Source organism: Prionailurus viverrinus, chromosome X (assembly GCF_022837055.1).
Source record: "Prionailurus viverrinus isolate Anna chromosome X, UM_Priviv_1.0, whole genome shotgun sequence".
In the NCBI taxonomy this organism is placed as follows: domain Eukaryota; kingdom Metazoa; phylum Chordata; class Mammalia; order Carnivora; family Felidae; genus Prionailurus; species Prionailurus viverrinus.
Genome location: NC_062579.1, coordinates 75,215,787 through 75,235,483, shown reverse-complemented (window position 1 = coordinate 75,235,483; position 19,697 = coordinate 75,215,787). Strand labels below are relative to the sequence as shown.

At 38.1% G+C, this 19,697-nt stretch overlaps 1 pseudogene; it reads right to left on the bottom strand.

Moving 5' to 3' along the window:
• Positions 1–17,929: 17,929 nt before the first annotated feature.
• Positions 17,930–19,303, bottom strand: LOC125157013 (aspartate aminotransferase, mitochondrial-like; annotated as a pseudogene).
• Positions 19,304–19,697: the final 394 nt, after the last annotated feature.

Sequence of the window (19,697 nt, the reverse complement as noted above, 5' to 3'; positions counted from 1 at the left end):
TTCTCTCCTAGAAGCCGCTACTATACTCCTTTACCTTCCCAAACACGGGGTTTGTGTTTGGAAATCAAGCTAGCAAGAAGCAGATCATTTTAAATTTATAGTTGTGTGCCACTCAAATTACCCCTGACCCCTCCCTCTCACCGCTGGCACCCTAGACCAGGTCACGTATCCCACGTTCCTCTGATACCCATCTCCACACTCCCAAGTGATTCCCGCCTTCTCACTGACCTGCTTTACTCGGATCAGAGGGAGTTTTCTTATTTCCTTGCCTCAAGGGGGTGCCGTGATCTACAGAAAGAGGGACGGACAGTCAGATGGATACGAGGACACGAGACAATGGCGGCGACTATGTTTGGGAACTGGCCCGGCACCTGGGATTTAGGACGCGCGATACCTGCTTCGTCAGAGTAAAAGCTGTAATTGGCAAACGATTGTTACTTTTCGGTATATCCCTTCCTCCCGTCCCCAACCCTCCTCTGGGACGCACGCGTAGCGACTTATTAACAGCTACCTTTTCCTCTGCAGACTTTGGCCACGTCCCCAGTACCAAAAGCGGCAGCGGGAGGAGCTACAGCGTAGTGTAAGGGGATCCGGCTTTATGTAGGCGGAATGATACCAAGCTTTGCATGGCGCCACTTCGCCCTCTGTGAGCTCCACCCTGACTATTTCTCCTGGCAAGTGCAGGGGCAGCATCTGGTTATAGAGGAAGCAGCGCTGGACGGAGAGAAGGAAGCCAATATCAAAGGGTCTCGGCATTAGTTCCCCTCTTTCAAGATCTCCCCCACCAGGCCTACATTTTTTTTTTCTTGAACTGAAACGCATGCGACTTTCGGGGGTCACTTTGCTCTGGCCCGATCTTGCGGAAGGATACCAGAGTGTTGTGTTTGCACATTCCACCTTTCCAAAGTCCTGGGCCCACCTAAATAGGTGGGTTGGGGGAGGGGACCAAGATAAAAGAGTCTGGAAAGAAGTTCAAGACTGAGAAGGGAGTGCATCCTAATCTGTTCTAAAGCTGTGTCCCCTATGAGAGAAGTCCCTCCAAACTGCCGTTCCAAGCATTTAATTCTGTGCACGAATTGGGCTACTGTGGGATTGGCTTCTAGAAAACTGCTGTGGTCTAACCTGTGATCAATATCAAACACCTTAGGCTTTCATTGCTTCTCTCCCCTAAGTCTCTCATCTTTATTACTTATTATGTTTCTTGCACTTGAAATAGTCGAATGTAAGGTGGGGTAAAGATATAGGGAAAACAGTGATGGACGGAGAGAAGCATATTAATACCAAACTACCCCTGTGTGTACCTGTCCCATTCTCAAGCTCTGCCTCCCCTCCTCATGTTCACGATATTTCCTACATCTAAATATGCATGGGCCTGAGCATGGGCAAGAGGAAAACAACTCTGTTCTCATGAAAGAGGATTAATATTCAAGTAACTTTGTACCCATAAATTACCCGTACTGGAGGTTCTAGGGTGGCCTTCCTAAGTTTTTTCATTGTTCATTGGGCCATGGAAAGGAAGAAAGTGGGAGGGGGCTCCCACGGAGGCCTCATCACTGTCTTCTAAAGGAAAGCAGATCTTGACCTCTAACTCAAAGAAATGAACCACTAGTCTGTGCCCAGAGTCATTCTTTCTACCACACTGTTGTTTTTTTGTTCTCATTAGAAATGGTAGCACACTGTGCCATTTCCAGGTCCCCACAGTTGCCCAAGAAAAAAGACTTGTCCCTGTAAGGATCCAGACCGGGTCATGTGCTCCTCCCTATCTGTCACCTCACAGCCAGGTGTCAGGCACTAGGTAGAGCCAGTTCTGGATTCTCTTACATGCTCCTCTCTGAGGAAAAGGGACACTACTCATGCACTTCCCAAGGTAGATCCTAGCTGCTTTCATGACTCCTTTTCTTTTACCACTACATTCTGCCTAATGAATGCATATGCTCTTTCTCCCTGACTATATATATTTCTTTGAATTTCCATTCTGAGCAGTATCAGGAGGGAATTTGAATTAGACTGTAATTCAAATTACATGAATTCAAATCCCCTTTCTCAGTCTTTGTTTCCCCTGTTCTCAGGCTTGTTCACCACTGTATCCTCAGTGCCATACATGGAAGACAAAGTAGTCAGTTAATAGTTGAAGGGGTTGAAGGCCATTGAATCATGAGAATTCCATGGTATCTTCTGTTGCTTGTAGATCAATGGCTGTCTATAAGTGTCTTTGTCTTTGATGTCTGTAACTCCAGGGCTTAGCCCAGAGTTTGCCACACAGGAGATGCTTTATATGTAATTTTTCTATGGAGGAAGAAAGCAAGGGTTTACCAAAATATATTTTAGAAAGAAACCTGGGTATCTTCATATCTTATATTGTAATTACATTTGGAAGATACATATAATTTGGATTTGGTATTAGTGGTTTGTTATTCTTTTTTTGTCTTCTATTCATGTTTAGAATTATGCGTTACTAAGCTCCCTAGTATATAGCAAACCCCAATGAATTTATAAAGAAAATATAATGACCAACATCCCGATAGAAAAATAGGCAAATAAATGAACAGACTGTTCATTAAAAAGACAAGTCTATGTTTCTTAAGTATATGAGAAAATATTTCATCTCACTGGTAATCTAAGTGCAAATTATAATTACAGTGATATATTGTTTTTCATCTATCATATTGGCAAAGAACAAAAGATTTGGAAACAAACTGTATTGGAGAAGAGGTGAGAAAACTGGCATTCCTATACATTATTAGTTGGAGTATAAATTGTTACACCCTCTGTGAAGGTTATTTGGCAATGTTTATCAAAATACTAATGTACATAACAATTGACCAGCGATTATACTTTAATAAACTATCCTAAAGTATTATTTGTACATTGAAAAATGCTATATGTATAAGGATATTCATTGCAGAATTGCCTTTAATAGTAAAAGATTGGGAATTTTTGAAATAATCATAAATAAGGGAAGGTTAAATAAATTTTAGTGTATCTCCATGCAACATGCAGCTGTTAAAAACGAGCAGCTCTATCTACATATACTGATACAGGAATGATGTCCAAAACACATTTTTAAGTGAAGAAAGCAAGATGCATAACAATGTTTAGTGTGCCATCATTTGTTTAATAATATTTTATTTTATTATATATATGCATATAATGAATATCTCTGTTAATATCAACAAGTAACTGGTAATAGGGCTTGTTTTTTGTTTTGTTTGGTTTTTGGTTTTTGGTTTTTTTTGTTTTTTGTTTTTTGGAGGATAACCTATTGGCAGACAAAGATGTGAAGTACACTTGATGACTTATGTGTATGAACTTCTGTGCTTTTTGAATTTTGAACCTCATGTTTGTATTAACTATTAAAAATTGTAATTTAAATAAAATATTCCTTAGCATCTGAGGATATTTAAAAACTTAAACCACATGTTCTTAGAAATGCTAAACTCCTCAGGCCTACATACCTGGACTCTAAGCTCGGCCACCATGTCGGTAAAAGACAATAAGAGAGTCGTTTTTGTTTGTTTAGGAATGTTTCCAATTCCGTAATAGCATTAATGAGGGTAAATGGCTTACCCTCCGGATTTGAAGGACAAGCTTGTTCCAAGAATCCTTTATCTACACACTTCTCCTGTGCAATTCACAATCTAGTTTACTAAGTAAGTCCATAATAAATGATGTTCTAGTACTAATACTACTACTAAAGATAATGCTTTCCATTTAGAAGATTGTGTTTGAATCCTTACAGAAATGTGATGTGAAACAGCACTCTTGATACTCATAAAACACCCAAGGAGTAGAAAGGGTAGCTATTGAAAATAATGATTATGGGAGCTATGCTTTATATTTCATAGGCATCTTTATTGTTTTGGAGAGGTTCCAGATTTGGGCCCTTTCATTGGAGGAAACAGAGAACAGTGAGATAATAGTTCTCATGATCATACTTTTAATTGAATTCATACGTTGCTTTAGAAATGTCCCATATTCTGAAAATGATTTAGTTTCTTTTCTATTGCATCATTTTCTATTGAAATTTCCAGGAATGTCTGTTTTACACATGCTTTAACTTATTTTTTATTACCTAAGTTATATATGTTCACAGTTGAAAACCTAGTAATTATATGAAAATTAAAAGAAAAAGATATTGCATTTCCTAACACTGATAAATACTCCTAACATTTTAGTATATATCCTTCCAGACTTTTAGAAATGCAAATATGTGTATATATATTTACACACCGCCCCCCCAACACACACACATCTTCAAAAAAAAAAGATTTCATTACACTTATTTCATTGTAATAAATTACCTTTCCAGCAACATAAAACATTCTGTTATTTCTCCCATTTTAAAAACATACTATCTTGAGAGCTCTCTTTCCCCAACACTTGTGCCTCCACTATTTCTTGCTCCAAAGATTTTTCTACTTGTTTATTTATAGTATTATTTCAATTTTCTTTCTTGAAATTATGTTTAGGAAAATTTTAATGACATAAGGAAAATTCTTGTGAAATGATGCCAAGTGAAAATATATATATATTCTCTAAAACAATTTCATCCAGAATATAAATTATAAAAAGAAATAATATGTGCAAAGAAAAGCAAAAATCAGCAGTAGTTATTGTATTTATGGTTTGGATTATGTGAGATTTCTCACCATAATTTTATATCCTTCTGTATTTCCCACATTTCTACAATAAGTATGTTATATTCATGAAAAAGTCAGTATTATTTTTTTAAAGGACCCCACTGTGGATTTTTTTAAATTGTGGAAAAATACAGACAACATAACATTTAACATTTTAATCATTTTAAAGTATACAATTCAGTGGCATTAAGTACATCGAAAATGTTGTACAACCATCATCATTATCTAGTTTCAGAAATTATTCAGAAACCTCATGCCACTAATCACTCACTACCATTCCTCCCCCACCCAGCTTCTGGCAACCACTAATCTGCTTTCTGTTGCTGTGGCTCACCTATTCTGGATATTTCGTATAAATGACTTTTTTTCATTTTCCAAAATGTTTTCAAGGTTAATCCATGTTTTAGCTATTTTTTATTGTGGAGAATGTCCTATAACATAAAATTCACCTTTTTAACAATTTTAAAGTGTACAATTAGTTGCATATAGTACAATAAAGTTTTGTACAATCATCACCACTATCTAGTTCCAGAACGTTTTCATCACTCCAAAAGCAGACCCCATATCTATTAAGCAGTCATGTCCCCATTTCCCCCTTTTCCTAGCCCCTGGAAAACACTAAATATACTTTCTATATCTATGGATTATTCTGGATATTTTATATAAATGGAATCATACAATATGTGGTCCTTTGTGACTTACTTTATTTAGAGTAACTTTTTCACAGTTCATTCATGTTGTAGCATGTACCAATACTTCATTTTGCATGGCTAAATAATATTCCACTGCAGGTATATACCATGTTTTGTTTATCCATTTATCTGTGAATGTGCATTTGGGTTGTTTCCTCCTTTTCACTATTGTGAACAAAGCTGCAGTGAACATTGTTGTATAAATATCTGTTTGAGTCTGTGCTTCCAATTCTTTGGGACATATACATAGAAACAGAATTGCTGGATCATATGGTAACTATGTTTAATTTTTTAAAATATACCTTATTGTCAAATTGGCTAACATAGAGTGTGTAAAGTGTGCTCTTAGTTTTTGGGATAGATTCCCATGGTTCATAGCTTACATACAACACCCAGTGCTCATCCCAACAAATGCCCTCCTCAATGCCCATCACCAATTTGCCCTTCTCCCCCAACTCCCCATCAACCCTCAGTTTTCTCTCTGTGTTTAAGAGTCTATTATGGTTTGCCTCCCTCCCTTTCTGTTTGAAACTATTTTTTCCCCTTCCCTTTCCCCATGGTCTTCTGTTAAGTTTCTCAAGATCCACATATAAATGAAAACATATGGTATCTTTCCTTCTCTGACTGACTTATTTCACTCAGCATAATACCTTCCAGTTCAATCCACGTTGCTGCAAGTGGGATGATTTCATTCTTTCACATTGCCAAGTAGTATTCCATTGTATATATAAACCACATCTTCTTTATCCATTCATCAGTTGATAGACATTCAGGCCCTTTCCATAATTGGGCTATTGTTGAAAGCACTGCTATAAACATTGGGGTACATGTGCCCCTATGAACCAGCAATCCTGTATCCCTTGGGTAAATTCCTAGTAGTGCTACTGCTGGGTCATAGGGTACTTCTATTTTTAATTTTTTGAGGAACCTCCACACTGTTTTCCAGAGCTGCTGCACCATTTACATTTCTACCAACAGTGCAAGAGGGTTCCCATTTCTCCACATCCTGGCCAGCATCTGTAATTTACTGAGTTGTCCATTTTAGTCCCTAACCAGTGTGAGGTGGTATCTCAGTGTGTTTTTGATTTGTATTCCCTTGATGAGGAGTGACACTGAGCATCTTTTCATGTGTCTATTTGCCACCTGGATGTCTTCTTTGGAAAGATGACTATTCATGTCTTCTGCCCATTTCTTCACTGGATTATTTGTTTTTTGGGTGCTGAGTTTGGTAAGTTCTTTACAGATTTTGGATACTAACCCTTTATTCAATATGTCATTTGCAAATATCTTTTCCCATTCCGTCAGTTGCTTTTTAGTTTTGTTGATTGTTTCTTTTGGCGTGCAGAAGCTTTTTATCTTGATGAGGTCCCAATAGTTCATTTTTGCTTTTAATTCCCTTGCCTTTGGAGATGTGTCAAGCAAGAAATTGCTGCAGCTGAGGTCAAAGATGTTGTTGCCTGCTTTCTCCTCTAGGGTTTTGATGGTTTCCTGTCTCATATTTAGGTCTTACATCCATTTTGAGTTTATTTTTGTGTATGGTGTAAGACATTGATCTAGTTTAAATCTTCTGCATGTTGCTGTCCAGTTCTCCAAGCACCATTTGTTAAAGAGACTGTTTTTTTTTCCATTGGATACTCTTTCCTGCTTTGTCAGAGATTCATTGGCCATATATTTGTGGGTCCAATTCTGGGGTCTCTATTCTATCCCATTGGTCTATGTGTCTGTTTTTGTGCCAATACCATGCTGTCTTGATGATTACAGCTTTGTAGTAGAGGCTAAATTCTAGGATTGTGATGCCTCCAGTTTTGGTTTTCTTCTTCAGTATTACTTTGGCTATTCAGAGTCTTTTGTGGTTTCATACAAATTTTAGGATTGTTTGTTCTAGCTTTGAGAAGAATGTCAGTGCAATTTTGATTGATATTGCAATGAACGTGTAGATTGCCTTGGGTAGTATTGACGTTTTGACAATATTTATTCTTCCAAACCATGAGCATGGAATGTTTTTCCATTTCTTTGTGTCTTCTTCAATTTCCTTCATAAATTTTCTATAGTTTTCAGCATACAGATCTTTTATATCTTGGGTTAGGTTTATTCGTAAGTATTTTATGGTCTTGGTGCAATTGTAAATGGGATCAGTTTCTTTATTTCTCTTTCTGTTCCTTACTTAATGGTGTATAAAAATGCAACAGACTTCTGTATATTGATTTTGTCCCCTTTGACTTTGCTGAATTCATGTATCAGTTCTAGCAGCCTTTTGGTGGAGTCTTCTGGGTTTTCCATATAGAGTATCACATCGTCTGTGAAAAAATGAAAGTTTGACTTCTTCTTTGCCAATGTTAATGCCTTTATTTTATTTTCTTGTCTTATTACTGATTCTAGGACTTCCAACACTATGTTAAACAACAGTGGTGAGAGTGAATATCCCTTTTGTATCCCTGATCTCAGAAGGAAAGCTCTCAGTTTTTCCCCATTGATGGTGATGTTAGCTGTGGGGTTTTCATATATGGCTTTTATGATGTTTAGGCACGTTCCTTCTATCCCGACTTTCTAGAGGGTTTTTGTTAAGAAATGATGCTATATTTGTCAAATTCTTTTTCTGCATCTATTGACAGGATCATATGGTTCTTATCTTTTCTTTTATTAATATGATGTATCACATTGATTGATTTGCAATCACTGAACCAGCAATGCAACACAGGAATGAATCCCATTTGATCATGGTGAATAATTCTTTTTATATGCTGTTGAATTCGATTTACTAGTGTCTCATTGCAGAGTTTTGCATCCATGTTCATCAGGGATATTGACTTTTTTTTGTGGGGTGTCTGTCTAGCTTGGGAATGAAGGTAATGCTGGCTTCATAGTATGAGTCCATAAGTTTTACTGCCATTTCTATTTTTTGGAACAATTTGAGAAGAATAGGTATTAGCTCTGCTTTAAATGTCTGGTAGAATTTCGCAGGGAAGCCATCTGGCTCAGGACTCTTTTTTGTTGGGAGATTTTTGATAACTGATTCAATTTGTTCACTAGTTATGGGTCTGCTCACATTTTCTATTTCTTCCTGTTTGAGTTTTGATAGTGTGTGTGTGTCTAGGAATTTGTTCATTTCTTCCAGGTTGTCCAGTTTGTTGGCAAATAATTTTTCATCATATTCTCTGATAATTACTTGTATTCCTGAGGGATTGGTTGTGATAAATCAATTTTCATTCATGATTTTACCTATTTGGGTCCTCTCTCTTTTCTTTTTGAGAAGTCTAGCTAGGGGGTTATCAATTTTGTTGATTTTTTCAAAAAACCAGCTCCTGGTTTCATTGACCTGTTCTACTGTTTTGGGTTTGTTTGTTTGTTTTTTTGTTTGTTGTTCTATAGTGTTTATTTCTGCTCTGATCTTTATTATTTCTGCTTCTAGTTCTTTTAGGTGTGCTGCTGGATTTTATATTTGGGATTTTTCTTGTTTCTTGAGATAGGCCTGGATTGCAATGCATTTTCCTCTTGAGACTGCCTTTGCTGCATCCCAAAAGGTTTGGATTGTTGTGTTTTCAATTTCATTTGTTTCCATATGTTTTTTTTTTAATTTCTTCCCTAATTGCCTGATTGACCCATTCATTCTTTAGTAGGATGTTCTTTAACCTCCAGGCCTTTGGAGGTTTTCCAAACTTTTTCCTGTGGTTGATTTCAACTTCCATAGCACTGTGATCTGAAAATGTGCATGGTATGATGTCAATTCTTTTATATTTGTTAAGGGCTGTTTTGTGACTCAGTATGTGATATATCTTGGAGAACATTCCATATGCACTTGAGAAGAATGCGTATTCTGCTTCTTTAGGATGAAAATTTCTGAATATATCTGTCAAGTCCATCTGGTTCAGTGTATCATTTGGGGGCCATTGTTTCTTTATTGATTCTCTGTCTAGATGATCTGTCCATTGTTATAAGTGGAGTATTAAAGTCACCAGCAATTACCACATTCTTACCAATAAGGTTGCTTATGTTTGTGATTAATTGTTTTATATATTTGGGTGCTTTTGTATCTGGTGCATAAACATTTATAATTGTTAGCTCTACTTGATGGATAGACCCTGTAATTATTATATAATGCCCATCTTCATCTCTTGTTACAGCCTTTAATTTAAAGTCTAGTTTGTCTGATGTAAGTATGGCTACTCCAGCTTTCTTTTGACTTCCAGTAGCACAATATATGGTTCTCCATCCCCTCACTCTCAATCTGAAGGTGTCCTCAGGTCTAAAATGGGTGTCTTGTAGACAGCAAATAGATGGGTCTTGGTTTTTTTTTTTATTCATTCTGACACCCTATGACTTTTGGTTGGAGCCTTTAATCCATTTACATTCAGTGCTATTATTGAAAGATAATGGGTTTAGAGTCATTGTGTTATCTGTAGGTTTCATGCTTATAGTCATGTCTCTGGCCCTTTGTGGTCTTTGCAACACTCACAGAGTCCCCCCTTAGGATCTATTGTAGGGGTAGTTTAGTGGTGATGAATTCCTTCAGTTTTTGTCTGGGAAATCTTTATCTCTGCTTCTATTCTGAATGACCGTCTTACTGAATAAAGGCTTCTTGGCTGCATATTTTTCTTGTTCATCACATTGAAAATTTCCTGCCACTCCTTTCTGGCCTGTCAAGTTCAGTAGATAGGTGTGCTACTCTTCTTATATGTCTACTCTTGTAGGTTAAGGCCCATTTGTCCCTAGCTGATTTCAGAATTCTCTCTTTATCTTTGTACTTTGCCAGTTTCACTATGATATGCCATGCAGAAGAATGTCTCAAGTTACATCTGAAGTGAGTTCTCTGTGCCTCCTGGATTTCAATGTATGTTTCCTTCCCCAGATTGCGGAAGTTCTCAACTATGATTTATTCAAGTACACCTTCAGCCCCCTTTGCTCTCTCTCTTCTTGTTCTGGAACTCCTATGATGCAGATATTATTCTCTTTCATTGAGTCATTTAGTTCTCTAACTCTCCCCTCATGGTCCAGAATTTTTTTTTTTTATCTTTCGTTTTCTCAGCTTCATCTTTTTCCATAATTTTATCTTCTATTTCACTGATTCTCCTGTCTGCCTCTTTAATCCTCACTATCACCGCCTTTGGTTTGTTTTGCATCTCATTTACAGCCTTTTTTAATCATCATGACTATTTTTTAGTTCCTTGATCTCTGCAACAATAGATTCTCTGCTGTCTTCTATGCTTTTTCAATCCCAGCGATTAATCTTATGATTATTATTCTAAATTCATTTTGAGTTATATTGTTTATATCTGTTTTGATCAATTCTTTAGCTGTCATTTCTTCGTGGAATTTCTTTTGAGGAGAATTGTTCCATTTCATCATTTTGGCTAGTTTTCTGTCCCTATGTGTTCTAAAAGCTTTTTATGTGCTCTGCACCTGTGAGCACTACTATATTCAAGAGGGGTCATACACTGTCCAGGACCTGGCCCTTCAAGAAGTGTTTTTTGGAGTGTGTTACTTGTTCTCTGTTGTTGTGACTTTGGTTACTTTTATCTCCCTACTCATGGTGATGTTTTCGACCCTCCACCAGGTGTGCTTTGATTTGTTCTTTGAAGTAGCCCTGGAAAGGAAGAAAAACAAATAAGCAAAAAACAAAAACGAAACAAACAAAAACACATTAACCATCAAAAAGCCCAAAAACAAAAACCAGAAACACCATCTACATGTTAACAACAGAGTGGAGGTAGTGCTGATGGAAGAGGCCTTGTTCCATACAAAGAGAGAAATGACAGGAGTGGGGAAAAAGAAAAGAAAATTGACCAGACAGAGAAACTATATGGCTTAATCCAGAGAGAGAGAAAGGAAAATAAAGAAGGAGGTGTAGAGCATGTATAAAAGAACAGATTAAATATTCCTGCTTAAACAAACCAACAACCAGAATAACTAGACTAGAGGAGGGAAGGGATAAGAAGCAAAAAAGGAAGGAAGAATATATATATATATATATATATATATATACACACACATATATATGTATATATATATATACACATATATACATATATATACATATATATATACATATACACACATATATACACATATATATACATATATATACATATATATACATATATATGTATATATATATATATGATAAGAATTTTCGAGAATTAAATCAGGCAATGCAACAGCGCTAGTCTGGAGGAAGGGCTGTCTTGTTCCTCAGTGTCAATTCCGCTCAAGTAGATATTGAGTTACCAGGCATGGAGGGACCTGCTTTGGTGTAGTGGAGGTCCTGCCTCCCCTGTGGGCCCTCTGTATGTTCCTTGAAGCCCCATCTTGTTGGTGATGGGGAGAAAAATGGTGACACCTCAGTCTCTCCTCCATGGACCAGGTGTCCCAAACCACTCTGTTCAGGCCATCCTCACTGTGCTGTGGGCATGAATGAGGTGGTTTGTCCTGCTCTGCCAACTCCCATGCCTCCCTGGCGCTTGGCTGGGATTTAATCCCTAATGTCCTAAAATGTCCCGCTCCATGCGTCCCGGTTCCAGTCAAGAGCCACTCTGTACCACCTCACAGTGCTGCAAACACAGTTTGTCCCACTCAGCCGACTTCCATGCCTCCGTGGTGCTTGGCTGGGACTTAAACCCTGATATCTTAAAACTTCCCACTTCATACGCCCTGGTTTCGGAGAAGTGCTGCTCCGCTTCTCCTAATATATGGTCTCTGGTTGGCGGGTGCAGGCAGTCTTTGTCCTTTGAATGGTTATATACCTTCTTCCCACAGCATTCTAGGGAGGGGATTGCTTTCTCCCACTACGGACTGTGCTTCTGATCCAGTCTGAACTAGTTACTGAGCCCGGGACTGGCTCCCCTCCTCCCCCGGGGTGCATGAACAGGGCAGCCATCCCCAGTCAGGAGAAAGCCCTGTAGTTAGAGATTGGATCTTTCTCTGTCCTGGTCCGTGGTTTTTCTCTTGTCCTAATACAGTCCTACACTTCCCCAGCCTCTCTTTCTCTTCCCTTTGTCTTTCTGCAGAAGGGGATCCTGCCACTCTCTTCCTCCACTGCCCATTTTATCTCTCCCAGTTTGCAATCATGCACCTGTGGCCTGCCAGGTTGTCCCAGTGAGTCCCAGGAAGCAACTCTCTCTTTGCTGCCCAGATTCTTGGAGTCCAAAGTCCTTTGGCCTCAACACTGCTGTGTTTGGGAGATGAGAGAACTTCGGATCCCCGTACTTCTCTGCCATGTTGGATCCCTCTCCCCTCTAGTGTATTTTTAATTCCAGTTATTGAGTTCTTCATCTCTAAGTGGTGCTTTTTAAATATTTTCTGTATCTTTGTTGAAGATCTTACTGAGATCCTCCACTATTTTCTCAAGTCTAATAAGTATCTTTGTGACCATTACTTTGAATTCTCTATCAGGCATATTGATTATCTCCATTTCATTTAGCTCTCTTGCTGTGATTTTGTCCTGTTCTTTGAGACATACTCTTCTGACTTCTCATTTGTGGAGTCATAAACTCCACAAACTCTCTGTGCTTGTTTCTAGGTGTCAGGAAAAAGGTATCAGATCCTTTTTTATACTTGACCACTGACAACTTTAAACCTCACCTCTGCTCCACATCTGGTAAGCTTATTAGAAAACCTAAATGCCCCCTTCTTTGACACCAAATGGAGAACCAAACCACATGAGTCTGTGTGCAGAAACCCTCACTATGTCCCCACCCCTTATACACCATAAAAATCCCAAATCCCCTTTCTTTATTTTCTCAATACATTTTTAAATGATCTTGTGAGTTACACTGTGCTCTCCCTAGCAGACACATTATGTGCACATTACATGCCTCTTTCTGTGTGTTTGGCACCATCAGTCTTGATATCTGCATCAAATTCTAGGTGGAAATTTATCCTATTTCTTCAGGTGGATACAAAAAAGGGACATACTGGAAAGAATGTGATGTACTCATATACTGAGTATTAAGTTGAGGATGAGAAGGAAATGTTTATTGCCAGATCTAACTGGTATTTCAACTTTTCTCACTGTACACTCAGATACATGAAAATATGTAGGGAATATATATATATATATATATATATATATATATATATATATATATAATTGGTCTGGCCATCCTCATTGGATCCATCTACACCTGGCATTGCCTAGTTCACTACCCTCTGACTGTCTTGTTGAGAAAGCACAGCTTTTCACAATGGCCTTGCCATGCACCCAATCATTCTCTTATTATGAAGTTTTGGGCACATGAATAGTTGGAGGGTGGGATGGGAAGGCAAGTGGCAGTGGTGGCATATTTAGCCCTGTGGCACTGGAGAAAAGGTTCCTAGAATAGAACTCAAATGGCTTCTTCTGGACCTTTATTTGATGCTACTGGAAGGTAAATGCTCTAAGCTGTGCCCTGGATTAGTGATATCCTAGGTTTGACTGGTCCTGGTTGTTTTCAGAGGGTGAATGCCTGACATCAACTGCTTGGACCTGTGATCCATTTTATTTTACCCATGTCCTTGTGGTCCCTGTTGATTATTACCTCTTTTGTCTGAGCATTGCTATATTAGGTACTCGTGTATTTACACAAACACATATATGTATAACATATATATTCATAAAATAATAACAGAATACAAAATGCACAATAAATACAAATGAATAATGGCCTTTGGCTGGAGAAAAGAGAACAAAGATATTGTGGACATCCAAACCTTAGTTTGAAGGCTTCCTCTGGGATCTTTCCCTTGTTCTGAAGGGAAGGAGTTGAGACATCAGAAGAGCCAGATCCCAGAGTTTCATTCCCAGGCCACCCAGCCTCCACCTTCTTAGCTTTCCTGAAAATCCAGAAACACCCATCTATAACCCACTTAGTGATTCCCAAACCTCACCTTGAGCATAGTGAAAGACCTGACCAGCTGTGGTGTAGTTCCACTCATTGTCCTGAAGACACCTGGAGTGGGAGAACAGGTGATCTCCATTAGTAACATAGTAGAGAGATGCTGACCATGCAGTACTAAATCTATGTCACTTTTTTTTTTTTTTGGCCGGGACATATGTACCAGTATGTGCACTATGTGTTATAATGAAGAAAGACCTAGTGAAAATGTCTATCACTAAGTTCCATGCCCACTAAAATTCAAAAATAGAGTTGTTTTAAAAACAGCCTAATAAAAATAAAGACAATTAAAAAATAACAAATCAACATTTAAAAATATAATTTTATAATCACTTTTAAATTGTTATAATGTACATATTGTATTCACCATTTTAAGGTGAAGTAAGCACAGTTATTTCAAGGTCTTTCCAGTATATTCACAAGATTTTGTAATAATCACAATTCCACAATCTAATACCAAAGCATTTTTTTTATCACCTTAAATAAAACTCCTTACTCACTAGCAGTCACTTCCTAGTCCTCCTTTTTCCTGGACGCTGGTAATCATCATCATCATCATTATTATTATTACTATTAGTACTTTTTAAGTGTTTATTTCGAGAGAGAGCGGGAGTGGGGTAGTGGCAGAAAGAGAGTGAGAGAGAGAATCCCAAGCAGGTCACATGGGGCTTGATCTCATGAACATTGAGACCATGACCTGAGCTGAAATCAAGAGTCAGACACTTAATTAACTGAGCCACCCAGGTGCCCCAATACTGTAATCATTATTCTGCTATCCATCTCAATGGATTTGTCTATTTGGGCATTTCAGACAAATGGACTCACATAATATGTGGTCTTTGTTCCTGGATTCTTTTATTTAGCATAATTGTTTCAAGGTTCTTCCATGTAAAAACATGTATGAAAACTCCATTATGTTTTATTGTTGAATAATAGTCCATTGTATGAATATATCACATTTTATTCATTTATTCATAAATTGATGGATGTTTGGGTTGTTTCCACTTTTTGGCTATTATGAATAATGCTGCTATGAATATTTTTTTAATGTTTATTTATTTTTGAGAGCAAGAGAACAGGAGCTGGGGGAGGGGGTGCAGGGAGAGAGGGAGACAGAGGACCCAAAGTGGGATCTATGTTGAGGGAAGAGAGCTGGATGCAGGGCTCCAACTCACAAACTGCAAGACCATGACCTGAGTCAAAGTTGGACACTCAACCAATTGAGCCACCCAGGTGACCCTGAACGTTTCTGTACATGTTTTCGTGTTAAAATATGTTTTTATTTCTCTAGTAGTGGGCTCTCTGGATCACATGGTAATCACATATTTAAATATTTTTGTTTCAATTTTTTATTTAACTTCTATTAACATATGGTGTAATATTGGTTTCAGGAGTAAAATTTAGTGATTAATCACTTACATATAACACCCAGTGTTCATCACAAGTGCCCTTCTTAAAACCCATCACCCATTTAGCCAATTCCATGCCCACTTCCCATCCAGCAACCCTCAGTTTGTTCTCTATCTTTAAGAGTCTCATATGGTTTGTTCCCGTCTATCATCCCCCCATCCCATTTGTTCATCTGTTTTGTTTCTTAAATTCAATATAAGAGTGAAATAATATAGTATTTGTCTTTCTCTAATTTCACTTAGCATACTACTCTCTAGCTCCATCCACATCATTGCAAATGGTGAGCTATCGTTCCTTTTGATGGCTGAGTAATAGTCCATGATACATGTGTATATATACCATATCTTCTTTATTAATTCATCATTCTGTGGACATCTGGGCTCTTAATAATTTCGCTTTTGTTGATATGCTACTATAAACATCAGGGTGCATATGTCCCCTTAGAATTGATATTTTTGTATCCTTTGTTTAGGTAAATACCTAAGAGTGCAATTGCTTGGTTGTAGGGTACCTCTATTTTTAAGTTTTTGAGGAACCTCCATACTGTTTTCCAGAGTGGTTACACCAATTTGCATTCCCACCACCAGTATAAGTCCCTCTTTCTCCACATCCTCACCAACATCTGTTGTTTCCTATATTGTTAATTTTAGCCATTTTGACAGTGTGAGGTAGCACCTCATTGTGATTTTCATTTGTAGTTCCCCAATGATGACTAATGTTGAGCATCTTTTCATGTGCCTGCTAGCCATCTGGGTGTCTTCTTTGGAAAAATGTCTATTCAACACATGTTTAACATTTGGAGAAACTGCCAAACTGTTTTTCATAGTTGCTGCACCATTTTCCATTCCTACCAGCAATATATGAGTGCTCCAATTTCTCCACATCTTTGCCAACATTTATTTTCACTTAACAATTGTAGCCATCTTAGTGTGTGAAATGGTATCTCATTTTATTTTGATTTGTATTTCCCAAATGACTAATGATGTTAGGTATCTTTCCATGTGCCCTTTGATTATTTTCATGTCTTTTTTATGTATACTGAGATCTGTGACCATTTTAACAGGGCTACTTTTCTTTTTTATATTCTAAGAGTTTATTTTTTTATTTATTCTGGATACACATTCCTTATCAGATATATGATTTGCAAATATTTTCTCTGATTCTGTGGGTTGTCTTTTCACTTTATTATAGCGTCCTTTGATGTGAAAAAAAATACATATTTTGATGAAGTCCAATTGACCCAATTTTTCTTTTTGTGCTTTTGGCATTATATGTCACAAACTGTTGGCCTAATTTAAGGGCACAAAGAATTTACCCTTATATTTTCTTTTAAAAAATTTTTAAAGTAAACTCTATACCCAATGTGAGGCTTGAATTCATGACCCTGGTATGAAGAGTTGCATGTTCTGCAGACTGATCCAGCCAGGAACCCCTCTTTTAAGACTTTTTTGGGGTCTGCAATAGCTTTATTTTAACAGAGAAAAACAAGGCTGAAATAAGTTTACATTATTGGAGCAGATGGTGGTTATCTTTCCAAAGGGTGAAGTGTGAGCCCAGCTGGCAGTACACAAAGGTTAAATCCAAAGCCCAGATATCCTCTTTCCTTGTTGGGCCCTGCATCTCTTGCTCATGATATGAGATGCACAACCACACTGAATGAAGTAAAAGTTCCAAATGGGCAGAGGTGACATCCCGACAGGAGACAATTAAAAAAAAATCATTGTAGAGGATGTTGAAGTAAAGTGTAGTTACCTACTCTCTGCTATTCTCTGATGAGAAAGGTGAGGGTATGGGATGAGTGGTAAGCTATGTTCTTTTTTCCTCAAATAAGTAAATCATATAGGATGGGGTTGAGGACCAATCATGCAGTAGAATAGGATGAGAATCTAGGCTAGTTATAGATCTCTGTGCCTAAAGAAAAGAACAGCAATGATAAGGGAGAAGAGGGGAACAATAAAATGCCTGAAAGTATTAAAAAGAAAAGTTTTTTTTCTTAATACAAAAAACAGCATCTTTTATTTTCCTTGCTGCAGTGGCCGCAGACTTACTGGTTTTCATGAAACAAGATTTCTGTAACAAGGTCTTTTGATAAGTTTGCTCAATCACAGAAGGACAAATACAAGGCTGACTGCTAATATTAGAACTAGGTCTTTCCCCCAAATCTTCTTGTAGATGCTATTCTCATGCTGGTTCTACAGAGGTACCCCCAACACTATAAGGTGCTTCAGTTAAAACTTCTGAAATATTGCAATGACATAATCAAGAGGTTTTTTGGGCTATGTCTTTATTGTACATGTAAACTCTTTTGGAACAGCTTAAGTTAAAGGATGAGTAGGAGTTTGGTTTTAAGCCACAAAGTTTCAGACACCATCCACAGATGCCTCTGCCCTACTTTATTCCATGTCCTTTTCTGAGAAATGCATTCAATGCTTGATTGTTGAATGGTATGGGCAAGATAGCCCACGTTGCGCAAGGTGACCCTTGCCACAGAGATGCAGCCATCCTTTGTCATGTAGATGGAGAACTCCTTGTTCAGCCTCTAAACCAGTTCAGGTTTTAGTCCTGTGAAACAAAACATACCAATCTGGTCAGTAATGCGCTGTTAGTTGGGGGCAGTCTTCCTTTTGAGGTTGGAGACCAGCTGAATTTGCATGCAAATTATGTGATGGCCCATGCTTTTTACTTCCTGCAACCACTGTTTTTGCAGGTCAGGACTGGTCAGGATAGTTGAAGCAATCTGGGTCCCATTGATTGGAGGGTTGGAATATATGGGATGATCAAGATCTTCATTTGTGATTGGCCTCACAGCATCTTGGCAAACCACAATGAAGGCTCCCACATGCTCACTGTATAAGCCAATGTTCTTGGTATAGGATTGGCAGAGACAAACAGTAATTCCCTGTTTGATGAAGATGAAGTGATATACAGCCCAGGCATCTTTTTGCCATCACCACTGGCAAAGCCTTGGTAGGACATGTAAAACGACACAAAGAAATTGTTTTTCTTCATCACTGTTGCTGCTTCCTTCCATTTATCAGGGTAAGGGTCCACTCCTGGACTGTGGACACAAGCATGAAGGAGAACACTTTGCTGTGGCATTTTCAAAATGTCCTCTATAGTGCCTATAAAGTCACAGCTGCATGTCTTGGGGCCTTAGTATTGATAATCATGTAATTGCACACCAGCATCCCTGAAGATGGGTGTGTAATTTCTCCAAGATGGTTGGGCAGAAAGACATCTTGGCTTAACTTAAAAAATCTTTTCAAAAAACTGGCTCCAATCATCAAGGCCGCATTTCCAGAAATGGTCTGTATGGTGACATACCAGCTACTTTTCAACACTTCATTGTTCTCACTCAGGGCTAGTTCTGCAGATGCCTTACAAAATTTACCAAATCCTGCGATGGACAGGTATTCCTTGTCAAATTTTTTGGCAGTAATCTGGGCCTTTGCCTTCTGAACACTATAAGGCACATAAGGCTTTCCGTTATCATCTCAGTAGGCACCAACTACCATTTTTTTTTGGTGTTGACACCTCTCTTAAAGGTTTATGTGACTCCCAGGATGGCATCTGGGGGCCCCATCCCAACACGGGTCCACCAGGAGCTGGCTCTGGCAGAAGTCACGGCAGCAAGGCCTCAGTGGAAGGTGGTGGCAACCTCAGACAGAACATGGCTGGCGTGCAGCACAGCCATGGTGGGTGGTGAGAAGGCAGTGGGTAGCTGCAGGATGGAACAGAGGGCCAGTGGGCACAGACACCGCTTTTAAGATTTTTATGGTGATTTATGCTTGTACATGGTGTGAGATGGGGATACAAACTAATTATTTTGTGGGTGGATATCCAGTTATTTTTTTAACCAGTTGTTGAAAAGACTATTCTTTACTCTGAATATTTTTGGAACTCTGGTTGAAAATAAATTGTTCATAAAGGTGAGGGTGTGTATGTTTGTGTGTGTGTGTGTGTACTTTAATTCTATTACATTAAACTACATGTTTATCTTTAAGGCAGTACCATATGGTATTGATAACTTTAGCTTTGTAGTAAGGTTTAAAATAGGGAAGTATGGGTCTCCCAGCTTTATTCTTCAA